The sequence below is a fragment of the Notamacropus eugenii genome, chromosome 3 (genome assembly GCF_028372415.1).
Source record: "Notamacropus eugenii isolate mMacEug1 chromosome 3, mMacEug1.pri_v2, whole genome shotgun sequence".
NCBI classification, from domain to species: Eukaryota; Metazoa; Chordata; class Mammalia; order Diprotodontia; family Macropodidae; genus Notamacropus; species Notamacropus eugenii.
In genome coordinates this window covers 105,855,520-105,879,882 of record NC_092874.1, presented here as the reverse complement: position 1 = coordinate 105,879,882, position 24,363 = coordinate 105,855,520, and the positions used below count along the sequence as shown (strand labels likewise).

The following is a 24,363-nucleotide window of genomic DNA, read 5'->3' as shown; positions in this document are numbered from 1 at the left end:
TGAGTCAAATTTACAAGTATATAAGCCATTACCCAGTTGATAAATGGTCAAAGGATATGAACTGGTGGTTTTCAGAGACAGAAATTAAAACTATCTATAGTCATATAAAAAAATGTTCTAAATCACTATTGATTAACGAGATGTAAATCAAAACAACTGTGAGGTACCATATCACACCTATCAGATGGGCTAACATGAGAAAACAAGAAGATGATAAATGTTGGAGAAGATATGGGAGAGTTGGAATACCAATTCATTGCTAGTGCAACTGTGAGCTGATCCAACCATTCTGGAGAGCAATTTGGAACTATGCTCAAAGGGTTTCAAAAATGTGCATACACTTTGACCCAGCAATATCACTTCTAGGACTGTATCCCCAAGAGATCATAAAAACGGGAAAAGTTCCCACACGTACAAAAATATTTATAGCAGTTTTTTGTGATGGCCAAGAACTGGAAATCTAGCAGATGCCCATCAATTGGGGAATAGATGAGCAAGTTGTGGTATGTAAAGGTAACGGAGCACTATTGGGCCATAAGAAATGCTGAATAGGTGGCCTTCAGGAAAACCAGGAAAAACTTATATGAACTGATGCTGAATGAAGTGAGCAGAGTCAGGAGAACATTATACACAGAAACAGACACAGTGTGTGAGGACTGTTTTTGATAGACTTAGCCCTTCACAACAATGCAAAGACCTAAAACATTTCCAAAGGACTCATGGGTCAAAATGCCATTCACATCCAGAGAAAGAATATGGAGTTGGAATGCAGAATGAAGCAGACTATTTTCCCTTTTGTTAAGTTTTGTTTTGTTTTTATTGTGTTTTCTCTTACTTGCTATAATTCTTCAGTGCAACATGAATAATGTGAAAATGTGTTTAATGAGAATGTATGTGTAGAAAGCTCATATAAGATTGCATGCTGTCTTGGGAAAGGAAGGGGAAGGGAAGGGGAGAAAATTTAAAATTTATGGAAGTTAATGTTGAAAACTGAAAACAAATAAATTAGTAAATTTTGGGGAAAATAAAATCATTTTTTAAAAACTACACTGGCAAAGAGATGATTTTACAAAAGTACAAAAATTAAGACATCATATGTAAGAAATATCTACATGAATTACATACATTAAGACAAGACAGAAAAGTTCAAAAAGGATATCAAAAATCATGGGAAATTAGGTTTCACTCCAAGATTTATTACTCTTATAAATTAGTAATACCACCTAAAAATGGAAAAAGTTATATAATTTTTCTTTGAGTTTTCTTGAATAATTTTAGTGAAAAAAATATTTCTTCCTATGCTCTTTGATATCCAAATCAACCCAGAAGCAAAACACAGAAAGGTAAGGAAATCCAGGGGAGAGATAAAAAGAATTAAAAAAAACCTTTATAGCCTTACTAATAATGAATTATAGTATATGTCGACTTTGGAGCTATTATCCTAACTCTCACTAACAAGTTGAGTACCCAGAGAAAAGTTACTATAGTCCCTCAGAATTCTTTAGATACCCTTGATGGAGTTGAGAATCCCCTCCCCATCTCCCAATGCTATAGGTCACAAACCCCCACCAGTGTGATTCCTGTATGATTAACAGTTGACATAAATTAGTCAGTCAATTTTTTTTGAAAGGAGTATTTACTGTAGTAAGTATAGTAAGAACCATTGGTATAACCATCCTCCTCAACACCTATGACATGTTCTCCTACAAGCATAAACTGAATCCAGGGAAAAATGTGCTCAAACCTTAGAGAATACCTGAGATAATGGGATGACTTTAATCCTAGAAGTCCTTTGCCTAGAGTTCCTAAAATGTTCTTCTTAGGTATAGTTTTTTTTCTGCTTATGTCTATGTGGAACTTTGAATCTGCATCCATTATGAGATGCAGACACAGCCACCACCTGTTGCCATCCTCTAGACATTGCTAGGATGCTGGTAAAAAGGGTTCAAATCCTCTGCCATTTTAAAATTCACTGGATTCTCCTGCAGCCAAGGGAAGAGGGTAGGAGACCAAGAGGTTAATTCTCAAGGATGTAGCTGGAATGATCTCTCCTGGTTCACATATGACTCATATATTCCTCTATTTTGGCAGATGTTTAGATCTGATTTCTGGAACTTGATGTTTTATTCACACCCCAGAGGGTGTGACCAACATAGACTACTAGAAGACTTTATTTTAAATCTAGGGAGGTTTCCAGACCTTATGCATGCTAAACAAACAATTGAGATGTGTTCTCAACTGAAAATTGCCACAAGACATACAATCTTATCACTTAGTTTAGGTGGGATAGGGTGATTTGATTGATTTACCAAATGACCCTCTTACAAAATAATTGTAGCAGATGGAGAAAGGAGATTGGTTAATTCCAAAGATGCATTTTCATCTAGGAAAGGAGAAAGGCCACGACAATGGAAGCCCCAGAAAAAAAGTATAGTGGTCCTAACAGAAATTTAGGAACTGTATTTGTTGTTGTTGGTAGTAGTGGTAGCTGTAGTAGTAGGGTGTGTGTGTGTGTGTGTGTGTGTGTGTGTGTGTGTGTGTGTGCGTGTGTGTGTGTGTGTGTGTGTGTAGGTATGAGTGTGTGCCCATAGGTATAGTATTATATGAACCACTAGTGCCTAAGGCAGCCATCCTTAAGATGGTTCTAATCATTCAAAAGATTTTTTCCTTATTGCAAGTATAAATCTACCTCTGTACAATTTCCAACATCATGCTCTTTATTCCATCTCTGGAGTCAGAAGACAGGTTAAAAATCTTGTTTTTCACCACTTACTACACATATGATCTTGGGAAATTCACTTAACCACCATAGGCCTCAATTTCCTTAATTACAAAATGAAAAGACTATTGTAGATAACCTCAGAGGTCTTTTTGAACTCTAGCTTCATTAACTCTTGGGGAAAAATAAGTGAAGACAGCTACCATGTATTACTAAATCTTCTATTTTTCAGGGTAAAAATTTCTACTTTCTTCTAGTCATCCTCACATTCAGCTACAGTCCTGACTCTCCAGAATTTCTCTAATGCCCTAGACACCACTTCACCCTGGAAGAACACTCCACCCTAGGACTTCACACAGTACTTCCTGCACTGTAACCTCTACCTCTGATTGGCTCCCAGATCTTTCCTCCCAGATCTTCCATTTTAAGACCAGCTGATCTTCATTCTTCTCCAGGCTTCAGTACTCTTGACTCTCCAGACTTGTTCTACAATGTCACCACCTCAGATCTTTCAGCTTCCTTCTTTGTGTGGTCTTCTTCAATTAGAATTATAAGCTCCTTGGGGGCAGAAACTGTCTCTCTGCTTGTCTTTGTATTCCTAGAGTTTAGCACAGTGCCTGGCACATAGTAAGTTCTAAGAAATCCTTGATGACTTGACTTAACATTGCATTATCTAAGGACCATTCACCATCTAGTTTACACACTTCTGGATCTTTTTCAGCTTGTCAATACCATGTTTCCTAAATGCTTGGAGGGACACCTTTCTCTCTTTGATTCCCCATCTGTCTCCTGCCTTCTCCTGTGGCAATTAGTCCAGATATACTCTTTAAACAACACAAAGCTATTTCTCCTATAAAAATAACAACAAATATTAGGTCAAGTGGGCCCAAGTACTACTGGCCACAGGGAAGCTCTGCCTTCTTCTCCCTTAAGAGATCTTTCTTAGCTCTGAATCCTAGAAATTTCTGGGAACTACAGAAAAACATCAGTCATGAAGCTTTGTACAACATAAAATGCAGATCAGGTATATATATACATATACATATGTATGTATATATATTTATGTATGTGTATGTGTATGTATGAATGTATGTATGTATGTATGTATGTATTTTCCTCTACATACACACACACCATAAACAAACAATAAAGTCTCATAAGTTCACATATCTCTAAGAAAACTTTTAAAAGCAGCAGCCATAATTTATAAGTGCTGTTCTATTCTCATTGGAGGTAGATTCTTAAAACATCAAAATTGTATAACTGCTGAACAGGCATTTTACATTACCCTTCCTCTGTACACTGTCCGCTTTCCCAACCCCTCCATAGAAAGGTGCTAATACGCCTGATGTGATCTACATCAGGGGAAGAGATAAGGGAAGATATAAGAGCAGTCAGAGGTAGGTAACATGCATTAAAGTCCACTGAGTCAATGGCTCTTCCTGCTCAGTGGTCAATAAGGGTATTGTTTCATCCCTGAGCTGTATTTATCCCCAAAGTTACCACAAGTTTTCTGAGGAACTCCAGCATGTGTTCCATGGGATGACTCCTATAGGCTCAGTCTCAAACATGATCCAACTCCCACTACATTTGAAACATCTAGGAAATGTATAGGAGATGACAGCATCACAGACATCTTACATCTGGGAGCTGGGAGCTGGTAGCAAGGGAGATGTATAGACTTTATTTCATATTCGAAATAATGGTCAGAAGCTAGAGCCAGGATGGCAGAGAGAAGCCAGAAGGTTGCCTGAGCTCTCCCCATTTTCCCTCAGAAACAACATAAAATAAGCCACTATATAGATTCTGGAGTGAAAGAGCTTACAAAAAGACAGAGTGGAACACATTTCCAGCTTAAGATAACACAGAAGGACTTCAGGAAAAGTCTGTCTCATCTTACTGAAAGGGGAGCACAGAACAGTGTAGTGTTGGGGCAAGTCAATGGGAACCACTTAGCCACAGCACAGATCAGCAACTGGGTCCCTTAGCTCTAGCTCAGCAGGCCAGTGGCACACCAGGCCAGCTATGAGACCTTCAGCCCCAGCACAGAAGACAAATTACCAGTCCCAGAAACCAGGCAACAATAGGCTGCAATGGGCTGGGCCACTCCATCTTAGTAAGCAAGCCACCAGCACCTGAGGGCCCTAAACATAAAGCCATTGGTCAGGCTCCTGATACTTTGAGGTCTTTTCTATAAATCATAGTGACAGGGAAGATCAGAACACAAACTTAGAAGAGGACAATATTGTCAAAATGCCTATATGCAAAACTTCAAAGGAGGATATGAATAAGTCTCAAACCTAAAAAACCTTCTTGGAAAATCTCAAAAAAAGGTTTTAAAAGTCAAATAAGAGAGGTAGAAGACCTTGGGGAAAGAAGTGAGAGTCAACAGTTTAGAAAAGGAAGGACAAAAGTTGACTGAAGAAAATAATTTCTTAAAAAATACAATTGACCAAACTGGAAAAAAAACATCCACTTAAGAAAACAAGTCCTTAAAAGCAGAACTGGACAAATGGAAAAGGTGGTAGAAAAGCAAACTGAAGAAATAATTCCTTAAAAATTAAAATTGGGCAAGTGGAAGCTAATGGCTCTATGAGACATTAAGAATCAATCAAACAAAATTGAAAGGGTGAAAAATAAAAGAAAATATAAAATACCTCCTTGAAAAAACAACTGACCTGGAAAATAGATCTAGGAGAGATGATACAAGAATTAATGGCCTACCTGAAAGCCATGATCAAAAAAAGAGCCTGGACAACATCTTTAAAGAAATTATCAAGGAAAACTGCCTTGATGCCCTAGAACCACAGGGTAAAATAGTTAATTGAAAGAATTTACCAATTACCTCTTGAAAGAAATCCCAAAATGAAAACTCCAAGGAACACTGTAACACTAATAATTCCAGAATTATTAGATCAAGGAGAAAATACTACAAGTCAGAAAGAAAAAATTCAAATATCAAGGAGCCACAGTTAAGACTGAAAAGCTTAGAATATGCTATTCCAGAAGGCAGAAAGGCTTGGTTTACAATCAAGAATCAACTACCCAGCAAGAGTGAGCATAATATTTCAGGGAAAAAGATGGACATTCAATGAACCTAAAGACCAAAACTGAACAGAAAATTTGATCTTCAAATACAAGACTCAAGAGAAGTATAAAAAGGTAAACAGAAAAGAAAAAAAACATGCTATTCAGAAGGTTAAACTGCTTACATCCTTACAAGGGAAGATGATACTCATAACTCATGAGAACTGGATCTTTAATGAGAAGTTAGAAGGAGTGTACATAGACAGAGGGTGTGAGTATAAGTTAACCTTGATATTATGATATAAAAAATTAAGGGATGAGTAAAAGGTTTGTACCAAGAGAAGAGGATCACATGAAGAGGATCAAAAAATGTATACAGTAGAGCAAAAGAAGGGAGGGGTGAGCTTTGTTTGAACCTTATTCTCACTGGATTCTGTTCAAGGAAGAATAACATATGCACTCAGTTCCATATAGAAATTTATCTTACCCTATAGGAAAGTAGAAGGGGAAAGGAAGAGGACTTATAGAAGGCAGGGCAGAGGAGACAGTGATGAGAAACAAAACACTGGTGAGTAAGGACAGGATAAAAAGAGAGAAAAATATATATGAAGAGAGATAGGATGGAGAGGAATACACAGTAATTATAACTGTGAATATGAATAGGATTATATCTTCCATAAAATAGAAGTGGATAGCAGAGTGGATTAAAAACCAGAATCTTGGGGGGCAGAGACAAGGTGATGGAGTAGGAAGACATACATACTTTAGCTCTTCTTCCACAGTCCATAAAATACCTGTAAAGAAAGACTCTCAACAAATTCTAAAGCAGCAGAAGCCACAGAAAGACAGAGTGGAGATTTCCAACCCAAAGTGAACTGGAAGGGCAATGGGAAAGATCTATCACATTGGATGTGGAGCAGGGCCCAGTCCAGCCTTGGACATGTGACTCTGGGAGGAGCAGGACCAGAGTAGGCTTCAGAGGTGAAATCCCCAGAAGCAGCAGTGGTTGGCAGATCCCTCACCCACAGGTGTCAAAGAAAGCTTCAAAGGTCAGTAAAAGGACTTTCCCAACTGGGAGGGAGAGGAGCAGGGTCACCCCCCAGCACAGGCCTCAGGCAGCAGTGGCAGCAGCAGGGCAGCAGCTTCCATTGTGGAGTGGTTCAGCTTAAATCCCCTGGGGGAATTGAGCAGCTGATCTGGATCTCAGCCCTGAGCACAGTCCTGGGGTGAACAGGAGCACCAGGACCTTCCTCTTGACAAGGGATTCAGAAGCCCAGTAACTGGCTGGGAAAATGCCCCCAAAAAAGGGAAAAATAAGACCATTGTAGATTATTTCTTGGTGAACAGTTATTTCCTTCCATCCTTTCAGGTGAGGAAGAACAAAGCATACTGTCAAAAGAAGTCAAGGCTTCTGCATTCACTACCTCCAAAATGAATATACAATGGGCCCAGGCCACAGAAGATCTTGAGAAGCAAGTCAGTAGCTTGCTAAAGGGGACCCAAAAAATGGTGAAGAAAATAACACCTTTAAAAATAGGCTATCTCAATTGGAAAAAGAAGTCCAAAAGTCAATGAGGAGAAGAAGGCTTTAGAAAGCAGAATTAGCTTAATGGAAAAGGAGGTTCAAAAGTTCACTGAACAAAAAAGTTCTTTAAAAATGAGAGTGGAGTTCAGAGAAGGTAATGACTATATGAGAAACCAAGAAGTTGCAAAACAAAACCAAAGGAATGAAAAAAATAGAAGATAATGTGAAATATCTCACTGGAAAAACAATTGACCTGGAAAATAGATCCAAGAGAGACAATTTAAAAATTATGGGACTACCTGAAAGCCATGATCAAGAAAAGAGCCTAGATATTATCTTCCATGAAATCATCAAAGAAAACTGCCCTGATATTCTAGAACCAGAGGGCAAAATAAATATTGAAAGAATCCACCAATCACCTCCTGAAAGAGACGCTAAAGGAGAAACTCCTAGGAACACTGTGGCCAAATTTCAGAGTTCCCAGGTCAAGGAGAAACTATTGCAAGCAGCTAGAAAGAAACAATTGCAGTATTGTGGAAACACAATCAGGATAACACAGGATCTAGAAGCTTCTACATTAAGGGATCGAAGGGCTTGGAATAGGATATTCCAGAAGTCGAAGGAACTGGACTTAAAACCAAGAATCACCTACCCATCAAAACTCAGTATAATACTTCAGGGGAAAAAATGGTCTTTCAATGATACAGAGGACTTTCAAGCATTCTTGATGAAAAGACCAGAACTGAAGAGAAAATTTGAATTTCAAACACAAGAATCAAGAGAAGCATGAAAAAGTAAACAGGAAAGAGAAATCATAAAGGACTTTCTAAAGCTGAACTGTTTATATTTCTACATGGAAAGATAATATTTGTAACTCTTCAGACTTTTCTCAGTATTTGGGTAGCTGGATGGATTATATCCACACCCACACCCGCCCACCCCCACACACGCATGCACGCAAACACACGCAAACAGAGAGCACAGGTTGAATTGAATCATAAGGAATGATATCCATAAAAGTAAAAATAAGGGATGAAAGAGGAATATATTGAGAGGAGAAAGGAAGAAATGGAATGTGGCAAATTATCACTCATAAAAAAGATAAGAAAAATCTTTTTCTTTTTTCCCCCTTTATTTATTTATTTAACTTTTAACATTCATTTTCACAAAATTTTGGGTTCCAAATTTTCTCCCCTTTTGTCCCCTCCCCCCACCCCAAAACACTGAGCGTTCTAATTGCCCCTGTCTGTCAATCTGCCCTCTTTTCTATCATCCCTCTCTGCCCTTGTCTCCATCCTATACCCCTTTACCTGTATTTCTTATTTCCTAGAGGCAAGAACAGTACTCGACAGTTGTTCCTAAAACTTTGAGTTCCAACTTCTCTTCCTCCCTCCCTCCCCACCCATTCCCTTTGGAAGGCAAGCAATTCAATATAGGCCAAATCTGTGTAGTTTTGCAAAATGACTCCCATAATAGTAGTGTTGTGTAAGAACTAATTATATTTCCCTCCATCCTATCCTGTCCCCCATTACTTCTGTTCTTTCTTTTGATCCTGTCCCTCCCCATGAGTGTTGACCTCAAATTGCTCTCTCCTCCCCATGCTCTCCCTTTCATCATCCCCCCCACCCTGCTTATCCCTTTATCCCCCACTTTCCTGTATTGTAAGATAGGTTTTCATACCAAAATGAGTGTGCATTTTATTCCTTCCTTTAGTGGAATGTGATGAGAGTAAACTTCTTGTTTTTCTCTCACTTCCCCTCTTTTTGTCCCCAAACTAAAAAAGTCTTTTGGTTGCCTCTTTTATGAGAGATAATTTGCCCCATTCCATTTCTCCCTTTCTCCTCCCAATATATTTCTCTCTCACTGCTTGATTTCATTTTTTTAAGATATGATCCCATTCTCTTCAATTCACTCTGTGTACTCTGTCTCTATGTGTGTGTATGTGTGCGTGTGCATGTGTATGTGTGTAATCCCACCCAGTACCCAGATACTGAAAAGTTTCAAGAGTTACAAATATTGTCTTTCCATGTATGAATGTAAACAGTTCAACTTTAGTAAAGTCCCTTATGACTTCTCCTTGCTATTTACTTTTTCATGCTTCTCTTCATTCTTGTGTTTGAAAGTCAAATTTTCTTTTCAGCTCTGGTCTTTTCATCAAGAATGCTTGAAAGTCCTCTATTTCATTGAAAGACCAATTTTTCCCCTGAAGTATTATACTCAGTTTTGCTGGGTAGGTGATTCTTGGTTTTAGTCCTAGTTCCTTTGACTTCTGGAATATCCTATTCCATGCCCTTCGATCCCTTAATGTAGAAGCTGCTAGATCTTGTGTTATCCTGATTGTATTTCCACAGTACTTGAACTGTTTCTTTCTAGCTGCTTGCAATATTTTCTCCTTGACCTGGGAACTCTGAAATTTGGCCACAATGTTCCTAGGAGTTTTTCTTTTTGGATGTCTTTCAGGCGGTGATCTGTGGATTCCTTGAATACTTATTTTGCTTTCTGGTTCTAGAATCTCAGGGCAGTTTTCCTTGATAATTTCATGAAAGATGATGTCCAGGCTCTTTTTTTTGATCATGGCTTTCAGGTAGGCCCATAATTTTTAAATTGTCTCTCCTGGATCTATTTTCCAGGTCAGTTGTTTGTCCAATGAGATATTTCACATTATCTTCGATTTTTTCACTCTTTTGATTTTGTTTTGTGATTTCTTGGTTTCTCATAAAGTCATGAGCCTCCATCTGTTCCATTCTAATTTTGAAAGAACTATTTTCTTCAGTGAGCTTTTGAATCTCCTTTTCCATTTGGCTAATTCTGTTTTTAAAAGCATTCTTCTCCTCATTGGCTTTTTGAACCTCTTTTGCCAATTGAGTTAGCCTATTTTTCAAGGTGTTATTTTCTTCAGCATTTTTTTGGGTCTCCTTTAGCAGGGTGTTTACTTGTTTTTCATGCTTTGCTTGCATGCCACTCATTTCTCTTCCCAGTTTTTCCTTCACCTCTCTAACTTGATTTTCAAAATCCTTTTTGAGCTGTTCCATGGCCTGAGCCCATTGAGTGGGCTGGGATACAGAAGCCTTGACTTCTGTGTCTTTCCCTGATAGTAAGCATTGTTCTTCCTCATCAGAAAGGAAGGGAGGAAATGCCTGTTCACCAAGAAAGTAACCTTCTATAGTCTTATTTTTTTTCCCTTTTCTGGACATTTTCCCAGCCAGTGACTTGACTTCTGAGTGTCCTCTCCACCCCCACTTTGCCTCCAGATCTGCCCAGCCAGCACTTGGGGTCTGAGATTCAAATGCTGCTTCCCAGCCTCAGGGCTTTGGGTGGGGGCAGGGCTGCTATTCAGTGTGAGATTAAGTTCAGGTGCTCAGGTCAGGGCAGGGCTGCCTCACGGGTTCAGTTCCCTCAGGGGGTTTATGCAGAGACCTTCAACAATGGATCCAGGGTCCTGCCTGCTTGGGGAGACCTGGTCTGCTCCCACCTCTGCTGCTGCCTCCCAAGGGGGCCTGAGTTATGGGGGCACCCCACACCCCTCTCTACCTGCCGAAGAGACCCTCTCACTGACCCTTGTCACCTGTGGGTGGAGGGACCCACGTGGCCACTGGAGATTTTGTCCCTGAAGCCTGCTTGGATCTGCTCCTTTCCTTACCGCGCCGCCGAGGCAGGGTTGGGCTCTGCTCCAGGTCTGGGGCGCGAGGGACCTACCTTTTGCTAGAGGTTTTCAGGCTCTCTGGAGCAGAAATCTTCTCCGCTCTGTTGTTCTGTGGCTTCTGCTGCTCCAGAATTCGCTGGTGGTTCTTTTTTTACGGATATTTTATGGGCAGTGGGTTCGGAGGTAGTGTATGTACGTCTTTCTACTCCGCCATCTTGGCTCCGCCAAAAAAATCTTTTTCAATGGAGGAGAAAAGGGAGGAGGTGAGAGGGGAAAAGTGAACCTTACTCTCTTCACACATGGCTTAAGGAGGGAATAACATGCTCACTCAATTTGGAAAGTAGGGGAGAAGGAGGCAAGTGGGGTGAGGGGGATGATAGAAGGGAGGGCAAATGGGAGAAGGGAGTAATTGGAAGTAAACACTTTTGGGAAGGGACAAGTTCAAATGAGAGAATAGATTAAATGGGGGAACTGGGTAGGATGGAGGGAAATATACTTGGTCTTGCACAACATGGCTTTTATGGAAGTCTTGTGCAAAAAGACACATATATAGCCTATATTGAGTTGCTTGCCTTCTCAGTGGGGATGGGTGGGGAGGGAGAAAAGGAGAGAAGTTGGAATTCAAAGTATTAGAAACGAATGTGGAGAATTGTTACTGCATATAACTGGGAAATAAGAAATCCAGGTAATGGGGTACAGAAATCTATCTTGCCCTTCAAGAAAAGAGAGAAGATGAGGATAAGGGAAGGGTGGAGTGTGATAGAAGGAGGGCACATGGAGGGAAAGGAAAATCAGAATGCAAGGTGTTATGAGGTGGGGGAGGGGAGAGATGGGGACTCAAAATTTTGTGCACATGAGTGTCAAAATCTAAAAATAAATAAATAAAACTAAAAAAACCAGAATCCTACAATAAGTGCTTACAAGAAACATTTGAAACAGAGAGATACACATAGAGCAAAGGTAAAAGATTGGGGCAGAATATACCATACTTCAACATAAGTTAAAAAAAATCAAGGGTAGCAACCCTGATCTCAGACAAGGTAAAGGCAAAAATAGACGCAATTAAAAGACACAAAGGAAGAAACTACAACTTGCTAAAAAATAGCATAGACAATGGAGTGATATCAATACTAAACATATATGCACCCAGTGATACAGCATCCAAATTCTTAGAGGAAGTTTAATGAGTTACAGAAAGAAATAAAGAGAAAAATACTAGTGGAGGACCTCAACCTCCCCCTCTCAGAACTAGATGAATATAATCACAAAATAAAAGAGTAGAGTTAAGGAAGTCAATAGAATTTTAGAAAAGTTAGATATGATAGACCTCTGGAGAAAATTGAATGGGGATAGAAAGGAATATACCTCTATCTCAGTGATACATGGCACCTACACAAAAATTTACCATGTACTAGGGCATAAAAACTTCACAATCAAATGTGGAAAGGCAAAAGTATGAAATGTATCCTTTTCAGATAATGATGCAATAAAAATTACAAGGAATGAAGAGCTATAGAAAGATAGTCTAAAAGTTAATTGGAAATGAATAATCTAATCCTAAAGAATGAGTCAAACAACAAATCACAGAAACAATCAATAATTTCACCAAAGAGAATAACAATTAAACAACATTCCAAAACTTATTGGATACAGTCAAAAAAATTTGTTAGGGGAAATTATATATCTCTAAATACTTTCATGAATGAAGCAGAGAAAGAGATCAATAATTTGGCATGGAACAAAAAAGCTAGAAAAAAAACAAATTAAAAATCCCCAACCAAATTAGAAATTCTGAAAATTAAAGGAGATTAACAAAATTAAAAGTAAGAGAAATATTGAACTAATAAATAAAAGTAAGAACTGGCTTTATGTAAAAACCAATAAAATAGATAAAACTTTGGTTAATTTTATTTAAAATGAAGTAAACCAAATTACCAGTATCATAATTGAAAAGGATGAATTCACCACTAATGAAGGAAATTTAAAAAATAATTAGGAACTATTTTGTCCAACTGTATGTCAATAAATCTGACAAACTAAGTGAAATGGATGAATATTTACAAAAATATAAATTGCCCAGATTAAAAGAATATGAAATAAAATACTTAAATAAATTCATTTCAGAAAAATAAATTGAACAAGCCATCAATGAACTCCCTAAGAAAAAATGTTCAGGGCAAGATGGATTTACAAGTGAATTCTAGAACACTATATAAACTATTTCAGAAAATAGGTAAAGGAGTTCTACCAAATTTTATGACACAAATATGGTGCTGATGTCTAAACCAGGAAGATCGAAACAGAGAGAGAAAATGATAGACCAGTTTCCCTAATGAATATTGATGCAAAAATTTTAAATAAAATAATAGCAAAGAGATTACAACAATTTATCTTGACAATAATACCCTAACACCAGGTGGGATTCATACAAGGAATTCAGGGTTGGTTCAACATTGGAAATCTATCAGCAAAATTGACCATATCCACAACAAAACTAAAAGAAATCATATGATTGTCTCAATAGATACAGAAAGAACTTTTAACAAAATACAGCACTCATCCCTGTTAAAAACACCAGTAAGCATAGGAATAATGGAGTTTTTCTTAAAATAGTAAGTAATATCTATCTAAAACCATCATTAAGCATCATATGTAATCAGGATAAGCCAGAAGCTTTCCCAGTAAGATCAAGGGAAAAACAAGGATGTCCATTATCATCACTATTATTCAATATATGTTAGTATTAGAAATTAGAAGAAAAAAGAAATTGAAGGAATTAGAATAAGCAATAAAGAAACAAAACTATCAGTCTTTGTAGATGATATGATGATATACTTAGAAAATTCTAGAGGATCAACTAAAAAATGACTTGAAATTAACTTTAGCAAAGTTGAAGGATATCAGATAAACCCAAATAAATCATCAGAATATCTATATAATACTAACAAAGCCCAGTAGCAAGAGATAAAAAGAGAAATTCCACTTCAAATAACTGTAGACAATATAAAATATTTGGGAGTCTACCTTCTACGACAAACTTAGGAACTACATGGACACGATTACAGAACACTTTTCACACAAATTAAGTCAGATCTAAACAAGTGGGAAAAAATACCAACTGTTCATGACTAGGTTGAACTAATTTAATAAAAATGATAATTCTATCTAAATTAATTTACTTATTCAGTGCCATACCAATCAAACTACCAAAAAATTATACAGCTAGAAAACAATAATAACAAAATTCATCTGGAACAACAAAATGTCAAGAACATCAAGGGAATTAATGAAAGAAAATGCAAAGGAAGTAGACTAGTCATAACAGATCTAAAGTTATATTGTAAAATGCAATCATTGCTATTTGGTACTGGGTAAGAAATAGAGTGGTGGAATAGTTTAGGTACACAAGACCCCGTAGTAAATGACTATAGTAATATATTTCTTGATAAATACAAAGACTCCAGCTTCTAGGATAAAAACTATTTGACAAAAACTGCTACAAAAACTGGAAAATAGTATGGTAGAAACTAGATGTAGACCAACATCTCACACCAGATAGCAAAATGAGGTCAAACTGAGTGCATGATTTAGACACAAGCAAATTAGGTGATACCACAAGCAAATTAGGAAAGCAAGGATAGTTTTATCTGTCAGATCTATAGAGAAGGGAAAAAATTATGATCAAACAAGAGATAGAAAACATTATGAAATATAAAGTCGATATTTTGATTATATTAATTTTAAAAATTTTTGCACAAACAAAGCCAATGCAACCAAGATTAGAAAGCAAGCAGAAAACTGAGAAACATTTTTTACAGCCAATGTTTCTAATATATGCCTCATTTCTAAAATATAGAGAGAACTGAGTCAAATTTATAAAAATAAAAGTCATTCCCCAGTTGATAAATGGTGGAAAGATATGAACAGGCAATTGTCTGATGAAGAAATTAAAGCTATTTATAGTCATGAAAAAAATTCTAAATCACTAAATTTCTCTAACCAAATTAGAGATTATATTAGAGAAAGCCAAATTAAAACAACTCTGTGATACTACCTCTGACCTCTCAGATTGGCTAAAACAACAGAAAAGGAAAATGCTAAATGTTGGAGAAGATGTGAGAAAACTAGAAAACTAATGCATTATTGATGGAGTTGTGAACTGATCCAACCATTTTGGAGAGCAATCTAGAACTATGCCCAAAAGGTTATAAAATCATGTAAACTTTTGATCCAGCAATAGCACTACTAGATCCGTATCCTAAAGAGATCATTAAAAATGGAAAAGGACTCACATGTACAAAAATATTTATGGCAGTTCTTTTGTGGTGGCAAAGAATTGGAAATGGAAGGGATGCTCATCAATTGGGGAATGGCTAAACAAGTTGTGACATATGAATGTAATGAAATAATATCATGATAAGAGATGGTAGATTCAGAAAAACCTGGAGAAATTTATATGAACTGATGCTGAATAAAGTGAACAGAAGAATCAGGAGAACATTGTACACAGTAACATCAACATTTTGCAATAATCAACTATGATAGACTTAGCTCTTCTCAGTAATACAATGATCCAAGACAATTTCAGGGGTTTATGATGGAAAATGTTTTTCACATCCAGAGAAGGAACTATGGAGTCTGAATGCAGATTCAAGCATATTATTTTCATTTTTGTTCTTTATGGTTTTTCTTTTTTGTTCTGGTTCTTCTTTCATAACATGACTAATGTGGAAATATACTTAATTCTATTGTACATGTATAACCTATATCAGATTGCTTGCCATCTTGGGAAGGGGAAGAGGAGGGAAAGAGGGAGAAAACATTTGGAACTCAAAATCTTTATAAAAGTTAATATTAAAAATTATCTACATATAATAGGAAAAAGCAAACTATTATTAAGTGGAAATAAATTTTAAAAAGTAATGGTCATCAATTCTTCACTATTTTTCATATCCAAAAAGGGTACATGGTCATTTTAAATTGTTTTTCTCCATGTGCAATCACTTCCATCAATTGTTTTCAGAAAGCTCTGGGCCATAGTTATAGTGAGCACATCTCCTGAATTTTCTAAGCCAGCCAGATATCAAGAAAATAATGTGAAATATCGTTTGTCAGAGCATGTGGTCTGATCTTTTCATTGAGACAATATGTCTGGTCACCATGGTTATAATATGCTTCAAATTCTGGACCCCCAGTGGTTTAGACGCTACTGCTGTAGTGTCTAATTTCTTCTCCTCTTTCTTTCTGTAGAATTTGCCTGGTGTTCTTTAAGTTATGTCCCTGGAACAAATAGACTTGCTAGATATAGTGATATTGCAGACAAAATTCAGAGCTTAAATACAGAGCAGGATTATACAGTAGATTCCATGGCTATGCACCTAAGGACCGACAGAACCTCTCCTTACCCCCAAGATTAGTGAAACATAGGTTTACTTTGGACCCTTCCTTTTGGGGCTGAGATTTTTTTTTCTTTCTTTCTGAGATAGAAGTACAGGGATTCTGAGCAATAGTCCCTTCCTTTGTTACTACTCTGTGGCCTTGACCAATTCCTTGCACTGACTGAAGGAAATTACCTTCAACCTCCCCTATCCCCAACACAAATGTACAGCATGTACCCCTTTTTTATGCAGTTCACAAAGGCTGGGCTGGAGAAGACTGACAAGGTAGGTGACCTTTATCAATATCCTTTTCCATTAACACCTACCCACAAAAATTATAGCATGGTCGCTTTCTCACCTCTCTATAATATCCCTTGTATGAGCTACTTGGGGCTCCTTTGTGGGAATAAAGGACAGGGCTTCTGCAAAAGGTTAGGGTGGAAGTAACTCAAGGTCATGATTTTCCATGGTCAAACAGCAGCTCTACTTCACATGGGCAACAGTAGTTCTATTTCCCATGAACAGTAGAAATAACAACTCTGTTAAAAGAGGATTAATGACATTTTTGTTTATAGGTACTTATCCTTGGCAAGTTGAATGTTCCGACATGTGGAAATGCCTACATTTTTCTCATGGTTGCAACCTAAGGTGACTTTCTCATTCCTCTCTCCTTCCCACATAAATTCCATAAGGTACACAGTATAATAGCCCATTTCAGGGATTAAGCCAGGAAAACAGTTCTTCCTTACAGGGAATTTGCTTAATTATAATTTATTGATGTTAAAACAAAGAAAACAATGAGAGCACATGGCAATCTGGGACCTTCATTCTGGGTTGATACATGCCATGGTCCAGGTGAAGATAAGACAGGAACTTCCCAGTTCTAGCAGGACTTTAGAGTGACCCTTGAATTTTAAGACTTTTTATTTTTTAATCAAGAGTTAACAAAGGAAGCTGGCATTCTTTAGAAATTCATTTATTTAGGGTAAGCAGACCTGATTGTAGACATTTGTAAATATGTTAACCATGAGTAAGCTAGATAAAGAAAGATGCCCATAGAAGTTGATGAAATTACTTTGGTTCTTAATGATTATGCCTCTAGATTTCATAAGCCACTGGTTGTATATCCCCATCTTTCAATTATATCATCTCTTTGTTTTGATGCAAAATATACTTCCCAACAAATCTAACAAAGTATATTGACCTCAATTTATTAATGGTTAACAAAGAGCAAAGAAGCATCACAATTTTTCTGAGACAGATACTTATACCTACAAACAAAAATTTTAAAACCATATTAACACAAGAACTCCTAACAGTATCCCAAACAAAGACTTAGGAAATAAGCTGAAGGTACCAATGGAATATTGTTTTGGTGCATCCCAAGAACCATTTCCACTAAGAGTCCAAAAGTGTTTTCCAGTTCATAGACTACCTCAGTCTTACTCATTATTATCCTCAGCTTTTGCTGTTGGATGGTGGGAGGTCTATAGGAAATTGGCAATATCCTGGAAGAATAGATGCTTCTGCTAGATCATCTCACCAGAAAAGGACAAAATAGTGCCCTCTCAGTTTGTTTGCAATATGGGGTTTTGAGCATGAATGAAAATGCTCTGTGGAGTGAGGAGTGGAGATTCAATCTAAAGATATGGAGATAGACAAACAGATAGAGATTCATACATACACACATACATTCTGAATTTTCTTATCTGTTTACGTAATGGCTAAATGGATAGCATGCCGGATGGAGTCAGGAAGACTCATCTTCATAAATTCAAATCCAATCTTAGATACGAACTAGCTGTGTGACCCTGGGCAAGTCATTTAACCTTATTTGCCTCAGTTTCTTCATCTGTAAAATGAACTGGAGAAGGAAATGGGAAACCACTCCAATATCTTTGCAAGACAAATCCCAAATGGGGTCACATTCTTAAAGAATCAGACACAACTGAAACCACACAACAGCAACAATAACAAGTAGATTGTGTATCCCCTTAACAGAATGTGAGCTCTTTGGAGGTATACACAATATTGTTTTTGTCTTTGTCTCCTCAACACCTATAGTGCCTTCCACATCATAGTCATTTAACAAATGCTTAAGTCTAGTCAAATTGAATAGGACCAAATTAAATCAAATTCAATCATTGCAGCAAGCCCAGGCTTGGAGGCATTTGGTGCTCCAAGCTTCCGTCTTCTTATGGGAGGTACTTTGTCAGCGATTTAGTCCAATATATTAAAAAATATTTTCTATAAAGCTATGTTTCCTCCCATTGCTTCCTACTCTTTTGGTTATACTAACCATAACCGTCTTTTATTTTGTTCATATATATTTTCTACCCATCACCAAGGCTGTCCATTCTTTTGCTTTCTTTTTCCAAACTCACACATTTGCTGACCTTTTGGCAGAGATCTGTTGTCTCTAAGCAGAGGGCAGGACAAGTCTTGCCTCACTTCAATAGGCAACATCTAAATTTTAGAGGCGGCCATTAAAGACAGCTAGGTGGCATAACAGAGAAAGCACTGGACTTGGAGTCAAAAACACCTGAGTTTAACCCTGCCTTAGAAAATTACTAGGTATATAACCTTAGGCAAGTCATATAACTAATCTGTGCATCAGTTTTCTCTTCTCTGGACTCAGTGACCACTAGGGTTCCTTCCATCTCTAATTCTATGATCCTTTGACCTCACAGTGCAACAGTCTAATTAGATTAGGGAGACGCATGGTGATATCAGTAAGAGCAGGCACATTTCACAGAAACCAAGTTAATCTCAATCCTCACCCTTCCGGTTGGAGTCTGATCTTTTACTTCATTCCCCTACTACTCCCTCCTGTTAAAAAGGAAAGCAATACATTCACTAGCTTATCATAAACATTTCACCTTCCAACACTGCAGAAACAGACTTTACTCATAGCACTTTCTAAGAAAACATTAAGTGACGTGGGTTAGGTGGACTCCTTAGCTGACTGATCCCTGGAACTTTGGGCTTTAGCTTGACATTAATCAAGGACATATTGGGATGGTATACAGAAAACTCTACCTCTTTCTGGCTGGCCTAAGCTTCAGTCCTCTACTTAGTCTCATGGGAGCTGGCAGAATACATAAAGAAGAGGGGAAACCCTCAAAGTCACACCAGAGTAGGCACAGCAACTGATACCTGAGGGGGCATGACACCACAGGAGTCTTTTTATTCTTTGACTATCCACTTGCTTTCCCCTTGGCTCTTCCTACTCTGTTTTCAAAATGGACCTTGATTCTCTACATTCTAGTATCCTGTCACACTCACACTCTTCAAGTCAAACCTTGTAATTACGGAGCCATACTTGGTCTGCTCTGCTCACTCTGAGGAGGTTTCACTAAGGTGGATGTTGGGGAAACCTCACATAGAATTTACAGGACCAACTTAAATCAAGCATTCCGTATACAAGTAAGAGGAAAATGTGATCCTTATCTCTCTTTTCTGGACATTACTCTACTATTCATCCAGTTCACAGCAGCACATGTGGCTGTTGTCTTTCATTCTTGAAGAAGATCAAAATGATATTGCTCTGTTGCAATCAAGTTATGGTGTGTCCAACTGTGGCTGATCAGAGCAATATGAGCTCAGATGGCTCTACCACAGTTCAGGCACAGCTAGTTCATATGAATGTTTGGAGTGACGTTGGCTCTGCATTTGCTCCTCTCATGTTTGTTTTGAGTTACTGCAATTATGTTTCTCTTATAGAGCACAATGCTTTCTTTGATGTGGGCATGCCAAGTCAGGTGATCCTTTGGCAGTGTTTCCCGTGTCTCATAATCAAATTCAAAGTGTATGTATGTGTGATGTAGCTATAGATGACAGATAGATAGAAGCACATATAGACATACATTCATATATATATGTATATATATAAATATATGTATATGGGGGAGGGGAAAAGAAAGAAAAGAAAAGAAAGAAGGAAGGGAAGAAGGGAGAAGAAAGGAGAGGGGGATAACCAGGAGGTACCAGGCATGTAAAAAGCAAATAACATCATAAAAATGAAAATGATTGTACTTTAACAGGAAGGAAACATCTGGTTATTGGTGTGGGAATCACTTCGTAATCAGCTATCTGTACATAGTCAAACTATTAACTTGTTACAGTAAAGATCACAATCAGTGCTGAACCAGAAGAATATATATGACAAGATATAATACACAATGGAGAAAAAGCTAATTTTTTCCCATTTTAAGCTGCTGGTGCTATAAAATAGAAAACAGAAAAAAAGAGAAGGCATAGACACTGACTACAATCATATCTTAAGAATGGTTAATCAATGTAAAGCAATTGCCATAATGAGGAGATCAAGAGCCCTATAACCTCCTCAGCAATCAAACACTGAATCCCCTTACTAAGTAGAGAGATATGGCACCTGAGGACAATTTCAGTTTAGAATATAAACGCCACCCTAAAATCTCCAAGAGCAGAAGAGGAAGAATATGAGCAGCATCGCTTTATAAATCTATGTGAATTAGTAGAGAGAAAACTACATTTACAAATACATATATATATATTTATAAAGAGTTTGTTAAATGATTCCATCAAGAATAATAATTCTAAGGATTAGAGTGAAGGGCAGCAAACGTTTCATAAATAGAAAACACCTATAAAGATTTTTATGACAAACTCTTTTCACCATCAAAATTAGTGGAATCATAATACTTGGACTCAAACATCACAGTCTCAGCAGTCCTGCATGAAAGAGTACAAATGGGGCTAAAGAGAAAAAAGATTAGAAGAGAAGCTGAACTAAACCAAGTGCATGCAAAGGTGGTTAATGCTAATGGCTGCACAGTTTTAAGGGAACTGAGGGAACAATTTATACATATATATATGTGTGTATATATATATGTATATATATATATACACATATATATGTATGTATGTATATGTACGTATTTTGAGGGAACAATTTATATATGTGTGTGTGTGTGTCTGTGTGTATGTATGTGTAATTTTGACTAAGTCCTTGTGCTACTTTTACTGAGATAGTGGGTCCCTGGATACCCTAAAATATCGTTGTTGTCTGTCCTTTGCTCTTGAAGAAGACCAATAACATCCCAAGGGTTTTGTCTTGACTTGTCTAACTGAAAAGTTAGGGCAGAAAACAATTCTTCTTGACAGCAGACTGTATGCTTGTAAGACTGAATGTTGGATTCATAGTTAGGACATTACTGGCTTAGACTAGTACACTTGTTCAAAAAGTTATGATAAAAGAATTCATCAAAGATCTTGTTGAAATACAGGATTGAAATATTTATAACATTTTTCTAACTCGTCAGTCAAGCAATCTGTCAAAAGAATAGATGAATTAGGTCTGGCATCACTGCTTTTACAAACCATCTGTTTGTAATCCTGAAGCTTCACTCGTCTGTCACTTAATGAATATGCCTTCTTCCTCTTTTCTAAAATCACACTAAACTCCCTTCCCTCCAGTCCTGTAGAACAACTCCTATTCTTTGCCATTTTTTATTGATAAATTACAGCAATTCAGCAATCACCACCACAACTTCTGGAAGCTTTCAGTATGAAAACACATTGTGACATGTAGTTCATTCAGTTCTTTCCCATCTTTTGAATGATGATGAATTTAAAATTTTGATAACCAATTTTGGCATAACTTTCTAATTGACAATAATAATGAAGACAATTATTTTTATGGTCTCTGATTTTGCACAGTTTTGAATTTTAAGGAATAAAAATATAGTCATACACACAATCAAAACCCAGGCAATAAGCTGTATGAATACTATATATGCCAATTCAGAGTGGCTTAGAGGCTCAGAGCCTATGAGGTTCTATATATAGGAGAGCTAGAGACTTTTACAAATGCAACAAGCTAACATAAACAGACTCTTTGCAGTGAAATTGGCCATTTAATGTGGCAACCATGGGTAGGTAAACTAAGGATAAATAGAGAGGTTATTATTATTATTCATTATTATTTGGTGTCAGGGTCTGTAGCCAAAGTCACCCACTATTCTAGTGTTGTTTATATTTCCCCTCTTCTTCCTGGGAAAAAGGACGTGGTCTAGCTAGATATATTAGTTATCCATCCAAAAAGGTTATTCTTTCCTGGTACCCAGATATCCAGATTTGTAGTCCCTCAAAAAATCTATTCTTAGTTCTTTGGCATTTTGTTTTGGAGGGAGAGGAGGCTAGTCTTTCTTTTAATAGCTTGTCTCTACTTTAATAGGCTCCACACATTCCCTTTCTCCCACCTGGAGAGCCCAGTCCTGCACTTTCCTAAAACATCCGTGTCCCTCCTACCCCCAACAATGCTCTATCTGGAATCTCTCATACTGAAAATGCCAGCTTCCTAGTTGGGGCCTACCTGTCTATGACATCAGCAATAAGAAGCCAATCAGAAGTGACTCAGCAAGACCTTACCCATCCTTATAAAACACTTGGCCTTTTTCTGCATCCTCAAATAGTTCTGTTGCGTGGGAATACCCAGGTGTGCCCTCATGGATCTGGGAAGGGTAGCAAGAGCCTGGCATAACCTGAATACTGGATCCAGATGGAGCTTTTCATATAATCATCCACCCCTTTCCTCTTTCTGCCATGGTTTCAATATTATCTCATTCAAGGTATGAATTCACTTTTTTGGTCAAATCAGGAATGTACTCTGCCCCTCTGGAGATCTAGTTGCATCCTTATCTTTGGGGAGACTGATGCCAAAATATATTTTCCTTCTATTCCCTTTCTCCACTGTCCTCCCTTTAATTTTCCTGGGTGTTTCAAGTTAAACAATTTCATCTGGGCATGTTAAAAATAAGACAAATATAGATCTTTTGCTTTTCTTATAATTTAGCTGATTTGCTTGTCCTGTGAACATCTCGGAATCCCCAAAAGTGTGTTCAGAGGATCAAGATATCAAAGCTTAGGAGGATAAGCTAAGACACTGGAGCAAGACTGTTTTCCAAACCATGCCTCATGTCAGTGTGCTCATTTTCTGGAGATTTAGAATTTAGTCTGGGAGAAGGGTCCTCCTGCTCAGCTCCATATACATGATAACTTCTTAAGGTTCCAAAATCCCTGAGTGAAAGAGTCATTTGATTATGCTAGCCTTGCTCCTTCATTTGGTTCTTAGTCAGAGAGTTTTCCAGTAATAGGCTGAGTAAATTTCTAAGATGTCAACACATGGAATGGAATTTCTTGAACCTCATTCAACTACTGCTTCCTCCTCTTTCTCTACCGCTATCACTCTAATCCTACCTGTCAAGAGTAGAAGTCAACAAATTCCCGATTGGCCTTCATGGGAGTCTGACCTATTCTAGGAGGCCAAGTCATTCCATCATGGGAGTTCTCAGTGGCATCAGGTATTCTTAATGTCTACAAATCCTCCTTGGTTATCAGCTAGTCATCAATTTCTAAAGTCACTATGTTTCAAACACTGATGCAAGATCTTGGGAAAAAGAAAGCTGGTAGGTGGGTGTACTGCAGGACATAAATGACCTTCCCTCCTCCACACACCAGCTTCTTTCTTTCATCTGGGGAGGTATAAAACAGGAACTTCTAACCCCAGTCAATTATACCTCTGCAACCATGAAGTCCCTGCTGATCTTAGCCTTTGTGGGAGTAGCTGGTGAGATCCATTCATCCCTTCATGCTCCAGTCATTCTCCTTTCTTCAGAGTTTCTTCCTCTCTCTCTGTCCTTCTGTCTTTTCCCTTTCCAGTCTCTGTCTTTCCACATCCTCCCTTTATTTATATTCTCTCCTTCTCCCCTAACAACTCTTCTTTGATTCCTTGTATGGGTTTTGCTTTTCTATTCTTCCTTTAAAGTCTGTCTTCTCTTATACTCACCCACATGGGTTCTTTGCTTGTCTGAATAAAGAGATGGAAATCAGAGAAAATAAAAATGGAATCTTGAGGAATGGAGTATGAAGAAGGAGTAAGAATAAGGAGGGAAATAAGCTTGACCAGATTTAGGAAAAGAATCACACACACACACACACACACACACACACACACAAGTCAGTGACGGATGGGAGTAAGCCTGAATAGAGAAGGGATAGGAGAAGAGAGAAGGGGAAGAGATTTACTCAG

At 37.6% G+C, this 24,363-nt stretch overlaps 1 protein-coding gene across 5 annotated transcripts in view; it reads right to left on the bottom strand.

The window, feature by feature from the left end:
- LOC140533136 (anionic trypsin-like) overlaps positions 1–24,363 on the bottom strand; it is a 74,709-nt gene that overhangs the window by 11,664 nt on the left and 38,682 nt on the right. Inside the window, exon 2 of one of the 5 annotated variants that reach the window (XM_072652511.1) lies at positions 10,968–11,148. The exons of the other annotated variants lie outside the window; for them this stretch is intronic. The gene's annotated coding sequence lies outside the window, so the exon portion shown is untranslated. The remainder of the gene's footprint in view (positions 1–10,967; positions 11,149–24,363) is intronic. 5 annotated transcript variants of the gene reach the window in all.